At 36.0% G+C, this 17265-nt stretch overlaps 1 long non-coding RNA gene across 4 annotated transcripts in view; it reads left to right on the top strand.

Moving 5' to 3' along the window:
• LOC144324127 (uncharacterized) overlaps positions 1-17265 on the top strand; it is a 325737-nt gene that overhangs the window by 50237 nt on the left and 258235 nt on the right. For all 4 annotated transcript variants that reach the window (XR_013389539.1, XR_013389540.1, XR_013389538.1 and 1 more), the window contains one exon: positions 1837-1934. This is a non-coding gene — a long non-coding RNA (uncharacterized LOC144324127). The remainder of the gene's footprint in view (positions 1-1836; positions 1935-17265) is intronic.

The following is a 17265-nucleotide window of genomic DNA, read 5'->3' as shown; positions in this document are numbered from 1 at the left end:
GCAAGAAATGAGGCTGAATGAGCCATTAAACAAGTGCTAGGTGATGAAAGCACAAGCCATGCTAAGGAGTTTGGGTTTCATTCTTATGTTCTGGGGAGCCATTTAAAAGTTTTGAGTACAGTTGTGGCATAATTAGATCTGCATTTTAGAAAAACTTCTCAGGATGTAGGGTGGGTTAAGGACAGTTCCAGAGTACTCATCACTCTTTTCAGGACCCTTTCTTAGACTTCATGAATTTACATATATTTAGACATTTTAAATATTTTATTTATTTGAGAGAGAGAGAGAGAGAGCATAAGCAGGGGAAGGGGCAGAGGGAAAAGCAGACTCTCTGCTGAGCAGGGAGCCCAATGTGGGGCTCCCAGGACCTCATGATGATGACTTGAGCTGAAGGCAGATGCTTAGCTAACTGAGCCACCCAGATGCCCTTGGAAATAAGTTTTTAAAACCTTGGGCAAATACCAGAGAGCACAATTGCTGGATCATATGATATGTCCTGCATCCTGACATCCTGTTCAGTGTCAGACTTCTTAATGGGGCCGGAGAATAACACTGCTGCTGGCATTTTATATGCAGTAGTGCATGAGTGAAGGACTATAATCATAGCTCACTACTTGCTATTGTTTTTTGTTTTAATATTCAACTATAGTAGTGTTTTAAAAGTTAAATGAAGGGATCCCTGGGTGGCGCAGCGGTTTGGCGCCTGCCTTTGGCCCAGGGCGTGATCCTGGAGACCCGGGATCGAATCCCACGTCGGGCTCCCGGTGCATGGAGCCTGCTTCTCCCTCTGCCTATGTCTCTGCCTCTCTCTCTCTCTCTGTGTAACTATCATAAATAAATAAAAATTAAAAAAAAATTAAATGAAGAATAAACTCAAATATAAAAGCTCTGACTTTGCCCTGTATGTATGATGACTTCAGTGTGCAAGATAAGTTTAATACTGTAAAAACTACTTTTAAAAAATCTCCCCTAGCGTTTGTTAGGCCATACCTTGTACTTGATTGCAGCTCTATGTATATGAAACAGTTCAGACTGAAATGCTAGGTGTATGTATTGACTTCAGTGTATGACCCTTAATTGTTAAGCTATGAAGTTAAAACTTGTATTTAATTGGCAATCAGACAAAGAATTTATTAATTTGTAGAGAAGTGTTGGTCTGTAGTTACGTTAAGTAGGATTCATTGTGATGCCTCTGCATTTTATTGCCTCAACTGTTACTTGAAGATGGCATGCTATGTAATTTGGCCTGTGGTATCAGTGATAGAAAGGATACCTCTCTAAAGAAGTGGTTTATCTATGCTGCTGCTTGAGGGCTTGCACTTGTAGAATTGCATTCCCTTCTGTGCCATCTTTTTTTTTTTTTTTATATATATATATATATATATATATATATATATATCAGTCCTGGTTACACTTTTTTTCCTTCTCTTTGGACCATGATAAACTTCAGAGTAGTGACTTCAGGAGCCAGGATAACTTAGAGTGAAGAGACATTTACGTGGAGAAGTTAATTTGCATGTATGAGACAGGAAGGTGTCTTCTAGGTATGTGACAGGCTTACTTTAAACCATTTAACTTGTGCTCCGAAGTAACTGTAATTTCATGTTGGTAGTATAGCAAATTATGATGAATAGCTTTAATTGTATGTTTAAAAGTCATGTTCACAAGCTTAAATCTGGAATCAGAATTAAGCAACTGAAATGTATGACTGTCTCCTTAATATACTGATTACAAAGCATTAAAAAAAAAAAGAAATACCACTTGAATGAATGAATGAATGAATGAATGCTGTGTTGACAGATTTATTCATAGATGTTTCTGTATTTCTTATTCAAGTTTGAAAGCTCATCTGACATTTACAACATGCTACTAAGAACCATTTAGTTCTGCTGCCCTGTTCCATTTCAGACAGAGGAGAGGTGAGGCAATGAAAGGTGAGTGGATACAGCAATACACATCAGTACATGTAAACATATACTGAAAGAATAAACATATATTTATTTAAAGTTATCTTACTCCAGGTCCTAGAGCTTCTTACCAGGTTTGCTGTGTATGATAAGATACTGATCCCCTCTTCCCTTAGGAAGCTGGGGTGAGTGCAAACTCTCAAGCAGCTGTCTCTGGAGGGAAGAGTCTTGGGGGTTTCTCAGAGGGTGGCTAGGAGCATAAGGTCTATCAGCACATTCTCCACATATGTTGAGGATGGTAAAGGACTTCAGGTCCGCTGCAGAACATTCTGCTGCCCATTGCGCATATGGCATCCATGCACTCACTATTGGATGATCTCATGCTATAGATGCACAGGCCAGGGGTTCAGGTAAACATGCCAGTTAGGTATGGGGTTGGGACTGGCAGCCTGAGTGGGGATTTCCTTATGACTGCACCTCCAGACAGGAATCCGGGAACTTTCTTGTCAAATACCACATACTTGGGTCTATTCTCCATGGCTGGGTCTTATTAGTTGTGTCCAGACCAACTGCAGTGTTTTGTTTTACTAATACATGTGTTCTACAACTCAGGGCTTTGCCATTGTTTTAAATAGTTGATATGAAAAGTTGAATTGGATTTTAAATTTCTTCATGTTATTATTATAAGAAATTGCACAGTTACATTTGTCACTGGAAGAGCTCTTAAATTCTTTAAATATAATTTCAACTGTATAAAGTTTTGAATGGTGGCATAAAAGGATTCATGTTTTAAAAAATCATCTTCTAGTAAAAGTGTCTACAGTATAAAACACTCACTCACTTATAAAGTTTCTCACTGATAGTGCCCATCAAAAATGTATAGAGATCGTCGTTAAAACGTCTTGAGCAGGAATTGAATAAAACCATTCAAACTACAGCATGCATATCACTTGCTAATTCAAGGGTTTTTCCAATGGTTAAAACGGCTTCATTAAAAATGTTGAAAGGTTTATAATTGGAAGTTTTATGGAAATTCTATATTTAATACCTTCCCTCTGTATTTTATTTTTCGTACCTTAATTATTTAAGAAAGGGGTAATGACTTTTCAACTAGGCCCCATATAGAGGCTCCTTAGTCTCCTTCCCATTACCTTAGTGTGCTATACAAATAGAACATGCTCTCAGTGTCCTTTGGCATGAAAAACAAGTTGGGCAGTATTACCCCATGCTGTTTCCTCTTTTCTCGGCCAGTTACCTCTCTATGATGTCAGCAAGGAGTAAGTGAACTCAGCTGGTGAAAACTGACAGGACAGTTGGCTGTGCCATCTCTAGGAAGGAGATCATGCCAGACAGGACAGACAAAGCCATTTTGACTTAAGAAATGTTGGCTTATTCATACCATTTACAGCCATATTAAAGCAGACACCAAACTCTCCAAATTCTCAAAATTCACTGACATCACCTGTCCTTTTATTTTTTTTTTATTTATTTTTTTTTTAAATTTTTTTTTTTTTATTTATGATAGTCACACAGAGAGAGAGAGAGAGAGGCAGAGACATAGGCAGAGGGAGAAGCAGGCTCCATGCCGGGAGCCTGACGTGGGATTCGATCCTGGGTCTCCAGGATCGCGCCCTGGTCCAAAGGCAGGCGCTAAACCGCTGCGCCACCCAGGGATCCCTCACCTGTCCTTTTAAAAAAAAATTTCTAACCTATAATGCAAACCTTTCCTTATAAGATCTTGGTAATTGGCCTCCATATTAACTTCTTCCCTGTGCTGCCTTTTTAGTTGTGATTATAAGGATATTGAAGCTGAACACTTGCTTTGTATTGTGTCTGAGTCTCCTTAAGTGTCTTATTGACCAAGACATGTTCTTCTTTATGGCTGAATCATGCTTGTCTAATTCTATTGATAGAACACATTGTAATTTTATAAAAGAAAAAATGCAAACTATTCCCAAATATGCATTGTCTTATGGCTGTATCTTTTAAAAAATCTCTCCCCAAATATATTTTATATATTCATTACTTAATGTAATATATTCCCTTCTCTTGATCAGTACATTTTCCTTTGATCAGTGCTGCCAATTTTAGGCCTGGGGGGTGGGGGTAGGGGTAGAAATTTGGATTCTGGTAATACTCAAAAGTCTAGTATAGTATCCATCATTTTTTTCTCAAGTTGTATTCTGAACTTGGTAATTACAATATAAAGAGAATCCAAAGCAAAAGATAGGTAAACAACTTAGTGTGTAGCTACTGAATGCTTTTTCAGATCTGAAGATAATCTCTATTATTCTCATTTGAGTCTTGTTTTTTTTCTCTACATAGACCTCATTCTTCTGTATCAGACTGACATTCAGTTTCACAACATAGCCTGTCTCTAATTACACCTAAATGTTTGACAAGATTAGAATACATTCTCTCTTTTCATTACCCGTGTCTGAAAGGGAAATTCACTTTATGAAATATGTAATTTTACTTTTCTTTTTGAGGAGCAGGTGAAAATTCACTGAAATATGGGAGTGACAACATAATTTTCTGTCATGTTGCCTAGATAGCATTTGTAGCTAAATTATTTTCTGGATAAATTTTACTCACAAAGGAGACCATTGGTTGCTTTTTACATTTTCAGGACCTAATAAGCCCCGGTGTTCCCCAATGCATTGCTAAAAGAATGAGTACAAGGTCCGATCCCTTTAGTCAGTACCCCACACTCGGGGCAGCTCTCTGGAGGAAACCCTTTGTTATGTGGTTATGGACATTGGAAAGCAACCGACTGATGACAGCAGAGACCGGGCACAAATTTGATTGCTAATGGTTTGTTTGGCTTTCTTCCAGCTAGTAGGAGCGGGGCTGACTTAGAGAAAGCAGTTTGGTTGGAGGCATATTATGTCATATCTGAGGGTGACTTCTCCACTATTCCCCTCACTGGGATCCATGGACCATGCTATCCCAGTCACCAGAAAGTGTATGTATGTTAAACTCACAGATTTCCAAATCCCATTCCAGACTGAGTGAATGAGCCCCTTTGGGGGTGAGACTTGAGAATCAGCACTTAAAAAAAAATATTTGAGAGAGAGAGCAAGAGTGAGCACAAGTGGGGTGGAGAGGCACAGGGAGAGGGAGAAGCCGATTCCCCATTGAGCAGGGAGCCTGATGTGGGGCTCGATCCCAGGACCCTGAAATCATGACCTGGGCTGAAGACAGATGCTCAACTGACTGAGCCACCCAGGCGCCCTGTATGTGCACTTTTAAAAGCACTTCAGGGGGTTCTTTTAAAAAATTATTACTTGAGGGGATCCCTGGGTGGCTCGGTGGTTTAGCACCTGCCTTTGGCCCAGGGTGCGATCCTGGAGTCCCGGGATCGAGTCCCATGTCGGGCTCCCGACATGGAGCCTGCTTCTCCCTCTGCCTCTCTCTCTCTCTCTCTGTGTCTCATGAATAAATAAAATCTAAAAAAAAAAAAAAAAAAAAAAAGAAAGAAAAACAAAGAAAAGAAAAAAAAGAAAAGAAAAAATTATTACTTGATACTTTGAGATAATTTTAGATTAATATGCATTTGTAAGAAATAATAAAGAGACCCTCTGTATCTTTTCCCAATTTCCCCCAGTTCTATAAAACATTTTGCAAAATGACATGTACACTGGGATGTTGACCCTGATACAGTCAAGACACAGCACTTTCCCATCACCACTGAGATCCTTCAAAGTTGCCCTTTTATAGACATATGCACTTGACTCCTATACCCTTTAACCTCTAGGATCTACTAACCTGTTTTCTCTACTTAAAAGTTCATCATTTCATCATTTGTGTATCCTTCTGAATTTGGATTTTACCCCACTATAATTCTCTGGAGATCCATCCATGCCTTGTATATAACAATAGTTCACTTTTATTACTGGAAAGTGTTCCATGGTATAGATGTACCACACTTTGTTTAATCATTCATCCATTGAAGGGCATCTGGATTGTTTTCAGGTTTTCGCTATTTTGAGTAAAGCTGCTATAAACATTAGTATAAGTTTTTTTGTGTGTGAATATAAATCTTCATTTCTCTGAAACGAATGACTAGGAGTGCAATTGCTCTGTAGTATGGTATTTCCAAGTATAGTTGGGTTTGTTCTGTTGGTTTTGTTATGTCTTTTAAAGAAATTACCAAACTTTGCCAGAGTGGTTGTACCATTTTACTTTCACATTGGCAATGTATGGGTGAACCAGTTTCTTCACATCTTTGCCAGCCTAAAAGTATTGTCTCTATTCCTTATTTTAGCCATTTAATGTGTAGTGACATGTCACTGTGGTTTTGATTTGCATTTTTCTAATAGCTAGATGTCGAATTGCTTTCCTTTTGTTAATTTATCATCCATAAATCCTCTTTGGTGAAATATCTCTTCATGTCTTTTGCCCATTTTCTAATTGGATTTTTTGCGTCATTATTTTTCAGAGCACTTTAAGGTTTACAGAAAAATTGAAGGAAAAACACAGAGATTTCCTATAAACTCCATGCTATCACACATCAGAGCCTCCCCTATTATCAACATACTCCACTAGGGTGGTACATCTGTTAAAACTGATGAACCTACATTGACACATCATAATCATCCAAAGTCCATAGTTTACATTATTCTTTATTCTTGGTTCTATGGGTTTGGACAAATATATAATGACATGTGTCTATCACTATACTATCACAAAGTGGTTTTTTTTTCCATTACAAAGTGTTTTTATTGTCCTAAAAATCCTCTGTATTCTGTTAATCCTTTCCCTTATCCCACTACGCCCAGCAATAACTGATTGTTTTTTTCTCTCAAAATTTTTGCCTTTTTCAGAATGTTACATAGTTAGAATCCTTTTCAGATTGGCTTTTTTTCACCTAGTAATAAGACTTTAAAGTAATAGCTCATTTTATTATTATTATCTTTTAACACTGAATAGTATTACATTGTTTGGATATATCAGTTTATTTGTCCATTCACTTACTCAAGAATTCTTTGCTTCCAACTTTTGGCAATTATGAATAAAGTTGCTATAAACATCTGTGTGCAAGTTTTTGTGTGGACCTAAGTTTTCATTTCCTTGGGTAAATACCACAGAACACAATCCCTGGATCCTATGAGAAGAGTTTGTTTAGTTTTGTAAGAAGCCACCAGATTATTTTCCAAAGCTGTACCATTTTGTATTCCCCTCAGCAAGAAGAGAGTTTCTGTTGTTTCACCTCCTCACCAGCATTTGGTGTTGGTAGTGTTCCAGGTTTTTGCTTTTTTAATGTGTAGTTGTATCTCATTTTAATTTGCATTTCCCCGATGACCTATGATGTAGAGCATGTTTTCATATGCTTATTTGACATCTGTGTATCTTCTTTAGTGAGCATTTTTGGATTGTTCTTTTCCTGTTGAATTTTGAAAGTTCCTTATATGTTTTATAGTCTTCTGGTTGTGGTTTGCACATATTTTCCCCCAGGCTGTACCTTATTTTTTCATCCTTTTTCTAGGATCTTTCACAGAACAAGTGTTTTTAATTCTGATGAAGTCAAACTTTACAACTTATTTTCTTATTGATCTTGCTTTTGGCATTGAATTTAATGAATGTTTAGTAGCACCAGATACTGAACATTTTCTTCTGTGTTTTTCCTTTTTCTTAATTTGTTTAATTTTTTTAAATAATAAATTTATTTTTTATTGGTGTTCAATTTGCCAACATACAGAATAACACCCAGTGCTCATCCCGTCAAGTGCCCCCCTCAGTGCCCGCCACCCATTCTGTGTTTTTCCTAAGTGTTTTATAGTAATACTTTTTATGTTTGTCTCCAGTCCATTTTGAGTTAATTTTTGCATAATGGGTGAGACTTAGATTAAGATACTTTTGGGGACGTGGGATGCATCATTTGTGGAAAAGACCATCTTTGCTCCATTAAATTGCTTTTGAACTTTGGTCTGTTGAATATATTTGTGTGGGTCTATTTCTGGATTTTCTATATTATTATAATGATCTATGTTGGTTCCTCTGACACATTCTGGATTGCTGTAATTGCTGTGTCTTGAAATCAGATTCCTTCTATTTTAGTCTTTCTCAAAGTTGTTTTAGTAGTTCCAATTTTTTGGCCTTGATATACAAATTTAGCTTATATCTACAGTAATGTCTTGCTGTAAATTTGTATATTAATTTGGGGAAAATTAACAGCTTTGCTGTTCGGAGTCTTGCAATCCATTACCATATTATGTCTTTTTATATATTCATTGAGTTCTTTCATTGGTAGTTAGTATTTTTCAGTAAGGTTGTATGTGTTTAGTTAGAGCTATACAGTTATGTTTTTAGTGATTGTAAATGGTATTAAATTTTTAATTTCATTGTCTACACGTTCATTGCTAGTATACAGACATTCTACTGAATTTTGTATGCGGATCTTGTATCCTGTGATCTTACTGAATTCATTTGTTCTAAGAGATTTTGTAGGTTTCTTAATATTTTCTATATATACAATCATGTCATCTTCAGATAGGCATGGTTTTATTTTTTCCTTTCTAATCTCTATGCATTTATTTCCTTAATTCACTGGTTAGAACTTCCAGTATTATGGTGAAGCAGAGTTGTGAGAGTGGGCATCCTTGACATGGCTCCCCATCTTAGGAGAAAGCATTTAGTTTAGCACCATTAAATAGAATATTTATTAAAGTTTATATTGATTAAATAAAGAAGAAGAGAAAATTAATATTGATTAACTTTCAAATATTGAATCAGCCTTGCATCCTGTTATAAACTCCACTTGGTCTTGGTGTTCAATTCTTTTTATATTGTGCTACCTTCTATTTGCTAATAGCATGTTGAAGGTTTTTGCATTTACATCCATGAGAGATACTGGTCTTTATGTATTTATTTTTGTCTTCTCTTTGTCTTATATCGGCAGAAGGGTAATACTACCTTCCTGAGTTGGACTCATAGTTCCACTATCTGGAAGAGCTTGTGTAGAATTGTTGTTAATTCTTTAAACATTTGTAGAATTCTCCATTGAAAATACCTAGTCATGGAGATTTCTTTTTTTGTGAGTGTTTGAATTCTGAATCCAATCTTCTAAGTTGTTACAGGGCTGCTCAAATGATCTCTTCATATTGGATATGTTGTGGTAGTTCGTATCTTTAAAGAAATTGTCCATTTTGTTTAAATTTATTGCCAAATTTACCTGGATGGAAATGTTTGTTGTATTTCCTTAGACATCCTTTTTGATCTCTCTTTGAAGGTCTGTAGTGATAGTCCCTTTTTAATTCCTCTCTTTCATAATTTGTATCTTCACTTTTATTTATCAGTCAGTCTTGCTCAAGGTTTGTCAATTTTATTGATCTTTTCCTAGGAACCAACTCCTTTTTTTCATTAATTCTATTTTCCATTTTAAAATTTCATTGCTTTCTGCCCTTTATCATTACCTTCTTCCTGCTTGCTCTGCATTTATTTGGCTGTTTTTTCTTTCTAGGTTCTTAAGGTAGGAATTTAGGTTGTTGATATTATACTTCTTTCATTTTAATTAGACATGCATTGAGTCTATAAATTTACTTTCAGTACTACTTTAGTTAATGATGCCCCACAAACTTTGAAATGTATTTTCATTAAGTTCATTTTAGTTCCTTTGAGACTTCCTCTTGTGGATTATTCATAGATGCATTCATTAGTTTCCAAGCATTTCAAGATTTTCCTGTTGTCTTTCTGTTAGTGATTTCTAATTTGATTTTATTGTGGTCAAAGAGCACATTGTGTATGATTTCAACCCTTCTAACTTTGCAGAGGATTGCTTTATTGCTAGATGCATGGTCTATCTTGGGCCATGGTTACTGAAAAATAGTGTGTGTTTTGTTTTTGTTGGGTGGAATATTCTGTAAGTGTTCATTAGATACTGCTGGTTGATGTTAGTGTTGAGATTTTCTATATCCTTGCAAGTTTTATGTCTAGTTGTTTTTCAGTGTTAAGACACAGTATTGGTATCTCCAACTAAAATTGTGAATTTATTTTTCCTTTCAGTTCTACTAGTTTTTGTTTCACATATTTCACAACTCTATTCTTTGATGCACATAGGTTAGGATTGCTATGTCTTCTTGGTGGACTGACACTTTATCATTATATAATGTCACTCTTTTTGGTAATTTTCTTTGCTTTGAAGTCTATTTGATATTAATACAAGCACTTGTGCTTTCTTTTTTGATTAATATTTTCATTTTCCTTTTTTCCCCATTTTTTTCTTCTTTAACTTTGATATACCCTTATTTGAAGTGAATTTCTGCAGAAATTTACAGCGATTTAGAGCTTCATAGCGTACAGTTGAGTCATGTTTTTAATGCACTTTGTCATTTTCTGTTTTTAATTGGTATATCTAGACTTACATTTAATATAATTATTCATGTGTTAGGGTTCAGTCTGCTATTTTAACTTTTGTTTGCTCTTTATTCCTTATTCAAGTGTATCTTTTTATGTAGCTCTTATAGTAGTTGCTCTACCTAAAAATTATATAATGTAACTTATCAGCCTACTGGCTATTTTATCAGTTCTGTGCAGTATAGAAACCTTACTTTCCTTTATATGCTTTAGCCTCCCTTGTTTATAATAATCTGGAGAAAATATGCATTGAAAACCACATCAGACAATGCTATAATTTTTGTTTTATCCATCAAATATAATTTAGAACTTTAGGAGAGAAAGAATATCTAGGATATGTAGCCATATTTTTGATTCTTACATTCTTTTTCTGATTGTTTGTTTCTATTGCTGTTGTAATCATGAATTTACCATAAGAAAATAACACATATTTACTAATGTACAGTTCTGGAGGTCAAAAGTTTGAAATCAATTTCACTGGGCTAAGAACTATGAAGTATTAATACGGCTGCATTTTTTTTTGGAGGTTCTTGGGGAAAATCTATTTCCTTAACTTTTCCAGCTTTTAGAGGTCACCGACACTTCTTGGCTTAAGACCCATTCCTTGACAGGAATTGTCTGTTCTCCGGCCCCCATATCTAAATGATTCAAGTCTTCTCCTATCCAATACATTCCATCCTATCCTAGTAGACTCAAAAGTCTCAAGCCATTACATTATCCGTTCCAACTCCAAGGTGTCATCTAAATGTCATCAGCTCAAAGGCCTCAGACCTCATCATTTAAGTCATTGCAGTTAGGTATAGGTGCGGCTCTAAGTATTGTGCTCCTAGAGCAGAATTCCTCTCTGCCTGTGGAGAGGAGCTGTGGGCCTGTGAAACTAGGAAGCAAATTATCTGCATCCAAAATATAATGTTGGGACAAGTATACAATACCGATAATAAAAACACCCATTAAAAAGGGAGAAAATGGAAGGAAAAAAGGAGTCCCCAACCAAAGTAATTTTAAAATTCAGCAGAGCAAATTCCGTTAGGTTTCAAGACTTGGCAGTAATACTTTATGGCTCTCACCTCTGCCCTCTGGGCCATGATTCTCTCTATATACAGATATTCTGAGATTCCTTCTTGTTTCCTTCCTGCTTAGAGAACTTCTTTTAGCCATTCTCTTAGACTGTGTCTGCTGCCAATAAATTCTTAGTATTTATTTATTGGAGAATGTCTTCCTTTCTCCTTCATTCCTAAAGGAAATTTTTGCTGGATAGGGGATTTTGAGTTGTCAATTTCTTTCAGCACTTGAAGAATGCTGTGTCATTTCTGGCCTCCATGGTTTCTGGTAGGAAATCTGAAAATCTGTTTTCCCTTCTAGGTAGAATTATATCTCTCACACTTTTCAAGACTTTCTCTTTGTCCTTAGTTTTCAGAAGCTTTACTATGATGTGCCTTGGTGTGGACTTCTTGGACTTGAATCTCTAGGCTTATGTCCTTTGGCAAATTTGAGTTTCTGTCATTATTTCTTCAACTACTTGTTCAGTCCTGTATTTTTCTCTTCTGCTACTTTATTTACATGAATGCAGAGATCTTTTGGTATAGTCCCATAGGTTCCCAAGGCTGCATTCACTTCTCTAGTCTGTTTTTTCTCTATTCAGAATTAGTAATTTTTATTAATCTGTTTTCTAGCTGCTGCTTTTCTCTGTCCTCACCATTCTGCTACTGAGCCTATCCACTGAAAATTTTTTGCTGTTGTATTTTTCAGTTCTAAAATTTCCATTAGGTTCTTCTTTGTCTTCTGTTCTTTGTTATAATTTTCTATTTCCTTGCTGAGACTTTGATTTGCTTCAAATGTATTTCACAATTATTCCTTGAGTCATTTTTATAATAGTTCCTTTAAAATGTGTTTCAGGTCATTGTAACTTCTCTTCCACCTTGGTATTGGAATCTACTGATTTTCTTTTTTACCCTTCAGTTTGAAATCTTCTTGGTTGTTGGTATGAAAAGTGATTTTCAGTTAAAACCTGTGTATTTTAGGTATTTTATTTTGAGATTCTAGATTTTATTTGCATCTTTCTTGTCTGGCTTCTTCTCACACTGTTCTAACAGGAAAAGTGAATGCACTGTCTCATTATTGCCAGGCAAGGTAGAAGTACCAGTCCCTATTTGGCTCCCACTGACACCCACCTTAGGGAACTTTTTATTACTTCTGGGTTGGGGTAGGATTTGGCTTATTCATATGATTGCCACTGACATTGCAAGAGGAGGGGGCTTCTTACCGCCTGGAAGGGATGAAAGTCTTGGCTTTCTCCTCAGCTTCCTGTGACACCACCCTGAAGGAGCAGAGGAGCTGGTGATGGTTGGGATGCCTTGTTACAGTGCAAGTGAAGGTGTATATCTATGTTCCCTACTTGGCCTTCTCACTATCCCAATAAGATGGGAGTGTCTCCTATTCCCAAAAGGGATGAAATCTAGGCTCCCACCTAGTCTTTGTTGGTGGAGGTGGGAGTGGGACAAAATCTTTTTCTGTTGTATTTTGCTATAATAGAGTGGTTATTGTTTAAAAGATTGAAAAAGAAATTTTGTTAGACCTTCTTGGTCCTTGGACTAGATAGAACAGACTTTCATGTAGGCTTTTTTTGAGAGCATGAATTCTGTGACTTTTGACACTCCTGGGTTGCCGGCGTTAGCTCCAAATGGGGTAAATAAGAGAAACAAAGAAAATCCAGGAAACATACTACTGTGGTGTTCTTTGGGATCCAAAAGTCACCAGCCACCCTCCTTCTTCTCTTTACCTTTCAGAATTTTCTTATGTTTGTTTGATCTATAATTGGAGTTTTCATTTTGGTTGGCATGGGACATAGGGAAAGAGTGTGTTTAATCCATCTTCTTAGAAGGAGATGTCTTACAGGTGACTCAAAAAAAAAAAAAAAAAGCAAGATCTAGCTTCTCAGGTTGCAGTATCAAGTTGATATTCTATTACATTTTGAATTTCCTAGGCTAAGTCAAGTCATTGATGTCAGAAGATCTTGGGGGTGATTAGCAGTTTGTTTGAATTCTAAGCAATTTTGTCATACTTTTAACAGTAAGTATAAATTACTCCTAGATAATCTTGACCAAGATCATTTACTTGAAATTCTACTTTTTAAAGACTAAATCTCTTGTATTTTTGTATTTTTAACAAAGTGCTAGTATATAACAGTATAAATGGGAGTATTTTTTAAAATACTCTGGAGATTTATTTTTATCACAATTTACAAAGTCTGCTGTGGCTAGAAATGTGCATTTGTAAGCCCCAATCATTCTGACATGATGGGTTTTTGATTGAGCTTCTAAGTATGTGATAGAAATCATTGAGAAAAAAAATTTTAAATGTGTTTCCTTAGTTTTCTTTCTAAGCAGGGGGGTAAAAACAACCCTACTTTTGTTCTAACTCCAAAACCAAGAGAAGAGTTTAGTAATAAAAATTCAAAATCTTTGCAAGCCTGCTTCTTGTAATTGCCGTCTTATATCTCGTTCTCTTTATGTATTGGATTTGGAAAAAATTTCATCTCAAATTTGGGAGATTGAGAAGTTGAGTTCAATTTAGTTCTCTATGACCTTCAAATACACTTATTGCCATAGCATTCCTTTTGTACTTCAGAAGGTTGTGGATCATTTGCAATTCCTTTCACTACTTTACTTGCAAATTTATGTCAGCATCTTTGTCATTTTTCTAGGTTCCGCCATCTTCTCAATTTCCAGAAATGGGTGTGAAAATTCAGTTCTGCAGGAGATTACTTGCAAGTTGAGTCTATGAAAGTTACCTAATTGATTTTGTTTTGTCTCTCTAATTTGGTAGGATTCAACTCTCATACTATGTTGTTTCCCCCAAGTCAAGTTGGCATCTGTAGTGCTGGCCAACAAATTCCCAGGTAGATGTTTATGAATCTTTTACTTTGCCTGGTATTCACTTCCTCTAATTAAGATCAGTGATATTTCCCATCGCTTCCTCCTGAGTCAGTTTATCTCCATGTTTTAAGACAAGTTTTCTTTCCTTTAAAAAGAAATCTTCCTATTCGGTTTTTCTCCACCCACAATGCAGACAAAATATATGTGGTATCTTCTGGATAATACCTATCTGTTGCTGGAGCTCCTGATTATGTCTAGCCTTGGATGCCATGTCTTTGTGCTACATCCGTTTGCTGATACTCTAGCTTTTCCCTTGAACACTGCAGTCTTTTAAGTATCATGAACATGACTGAGCTTCCTATACGCTTTGAACATGTCCTAAATCCACAGCCCAGGGACCATTTTGTTCTCACACTTGCATTCTATCTAACATGGAATTTTAAAATTTCAGTGAAAATGGTGAAACTCTTATACCTAACTAAAGGATAGCCAAATAGGTTCCATAAATTTTCTATATGCTAAACTTTCCCTTTTTAAATTTATGGTAGCCAAACCATGACACATCCTTGTGGTTCAGCCATTCTAATATCCTGTGCCACCTTGTGCCTATGCTCCTCTCATAAATTATTTCAAATTTTGGTTTTAGAGTTAAGAGTTTCACGTTTTGGTTTAGAGTTTGAAATCATAATTTCATTGGTGGCCATTTACTCAGGAGGCCATAGAGTATGAGGCAATAGAGTTCTAACCCTGGAGACAGAAAGCCTGGGTCAAAGCTTGCTTTCGTCACTTCCTAACAGTATGAGGTTGGGCAAGTAATACAGTATCTCTAAGCACAATTATTATAAGTGGGGTGTAGCAATAATAATGTAAAACTATTGCTTTCATGTATTTTTAATGAAGATTAAATGAACTACTGTATACAAAGAAAAATATGGGGTGCCTGGGTTAAGCATCTGACTGTTAATATCAGTTCAGATCTTGATCTCAGTGTTGTGAGTTCAAGGCCTACTTTGACTTCACACTGGGAGTAGAGCCTACTTAAAAAAAATAGAGGAAAATATGTAGCAGAATTCCAAGCATATAGCAATTTCTCAATAGATACTATTTTTTAAAAATTATTTATAGCAAAAATTCAAACTTAGAATTCTGGTTAAGCTTAACACTATCAGTTAATCTTACCAGTCATTAGGGTTTGATTAGTTTTCCATTTAGCAAATAACTCAAACGTCTATTTGTTAACCGTCAACTGCACACCTGCAGGGTAGTCCTCTATCAGCAATGAAGCTAGATATTGGTTAGAGTTGCATATGGAACTTCATTTCCAAAACCAAGCACAATGGTGGCTCTAGGAATGTATTACCAGGAAAGGTAATAGAAATGCAAGGTCTTGGGCTCCACCTGGATCTACTGAATCTAAAACTCTGAGGTGAGGTCCAATAACTTGTGCTTTTACAAGCCCTGTAGGGGATTCTGATGACATTCAAATTTGAGAAGTGCTATTACATGAAGGTTTGAACTGCCCCCATGTATTTTCTGTCTCATAGCTCTTGTTCCATCATTCACTGCTCTTCCTGCTGTCATGCTCATTATATGCCTTTAACTGGTTTGGAAACTAAAAGGCTCACCATGGAATTAAATGTTTGTTAGATTTGAGTGGAAAAAAAACATTGTTTTTTTGGGGGGTTTCCTTATAGGAAGAAAGGCTTAAAGGTGGGAGAAAGTGAATGATTAAACCAGACAGTCCCATCTCCCAGGAATAATCACTGAGATTATTTTTATTAATTTGTTTTCCTGTTCAGTAATAGTAACCAAGGCATCAAGATGTTTATTTTCCTTCCTCAGAAATAATCCTTGAGAAATCAGGATTTGTTAGTGTCTGTGCCTTTTGGATTGTCATTTTAAGGAGCCTCTTAATTTCATCTTTGTATTACCCGCCTCTCTTTCTTTGTTAGTATTTCAGCTTATTTCAACACATGAATAAACTTAGAGTGACTGCTTAAAAGCATTTTAGATACAGCCTGGGCCGTTGTAAATACAATTTCATTTATTCTGAACAGATAATTTCCGGATAAACAGTAATTCAGTTGTTAAAGGCTATTATTGTCATGTTTTCCTGTTTTTCTAAGCATGCAAAGTGAAGCATAAACATTATAGAAGATTGTGAAAAGAAAGACTGGATTTTATGTAAATTTTGTATATGAATTCTTGAGAAATCACATGTTCTTCCCATTACACGGGAATCTTAATGTATTGGAAACCCAAGGAGAAAATTAGCTTTAGGGTAGACAGACCTGCTTAACAGTCATTCTGCTACCTCCATTGTCATGGAGTTTGTGTAAGTTTTTTAATATGCCAAGCCTTTCATTCCTCATATTTAAAATGAAGACATTAAGTCCAGTTGCCGAAATTGTTAAGGATTAAATGAGAGAATACGGGTAAAGTATCTGGCATAGAGAAGAACTCAAGAAATACTGCCACTATGTCTGAGGCATTTTGAACATTACACAGTTGTGATTTGCATTGAGTAATTCTTACAATTGATAAGTATTTTCATTTATGGTTCCTTATTTAAGTCTTTCTATTTTTCTATGAGATGGATAGAATGAATCTCTTGATTTTTTTTTTTTTAAACAGAAGTGTTTTAATGACAAACTTCATGCTAGCCCTTGACACTGCTTAGTAGAAACTTTAGAAGCAGATCTAGGAATAATTGATGTTGGAGCCTATCTACTTCAAGTTCCCCATTGAACAAATAAAGAATCTGAGATCCTGAGAGTGGAAATGGCATACTCAAGGCTTCATAGCTAATTGTTGGCATACTGTTGCCTGTTGACTATGAGATGATAACTTGTTATATGACAGGGAAAATTATATCATCTCCAATGTCCTGCACAATGTGACCTGTACTTACCTCTGGCTTCATGTTTTCCACTTCCTACCTCATATTTCATGGTCCTGAAGCACAATACAGCAGGTTTTCTTTATTTCAGTTTTGATGTTATTTTCTTTGTCTTGAAGACCCTTTCCACTCTTCCCCACTTTCAACTCATTCAACTCAACTAATTATAACTGTGAATCAGACTAGGAGACCTTGAAGCCCTGATGATCCAATTTCCACCTCCTACCCC

The sequence above is a fragment of the Canis aureus genome, chromosome 11, assembly GCF_053574225.1.
Source record: "Canis aureus isolate CA01 chromosome 11, VMU_Caureus_v.1.0, whole genome shotgun sequence".
In the NCBI taxonomy this organism is placed as follows: domain Eukaryota; kingdom Metazoa; phylum Chordata; class Mammalia; order Carnivora; family Canidae; genus Canis; species Canis aureus.
Note: the sequence above shows the minus strand (reverse complement) of the source record. Positions and strands in the feature narration are given on the sequence as shown.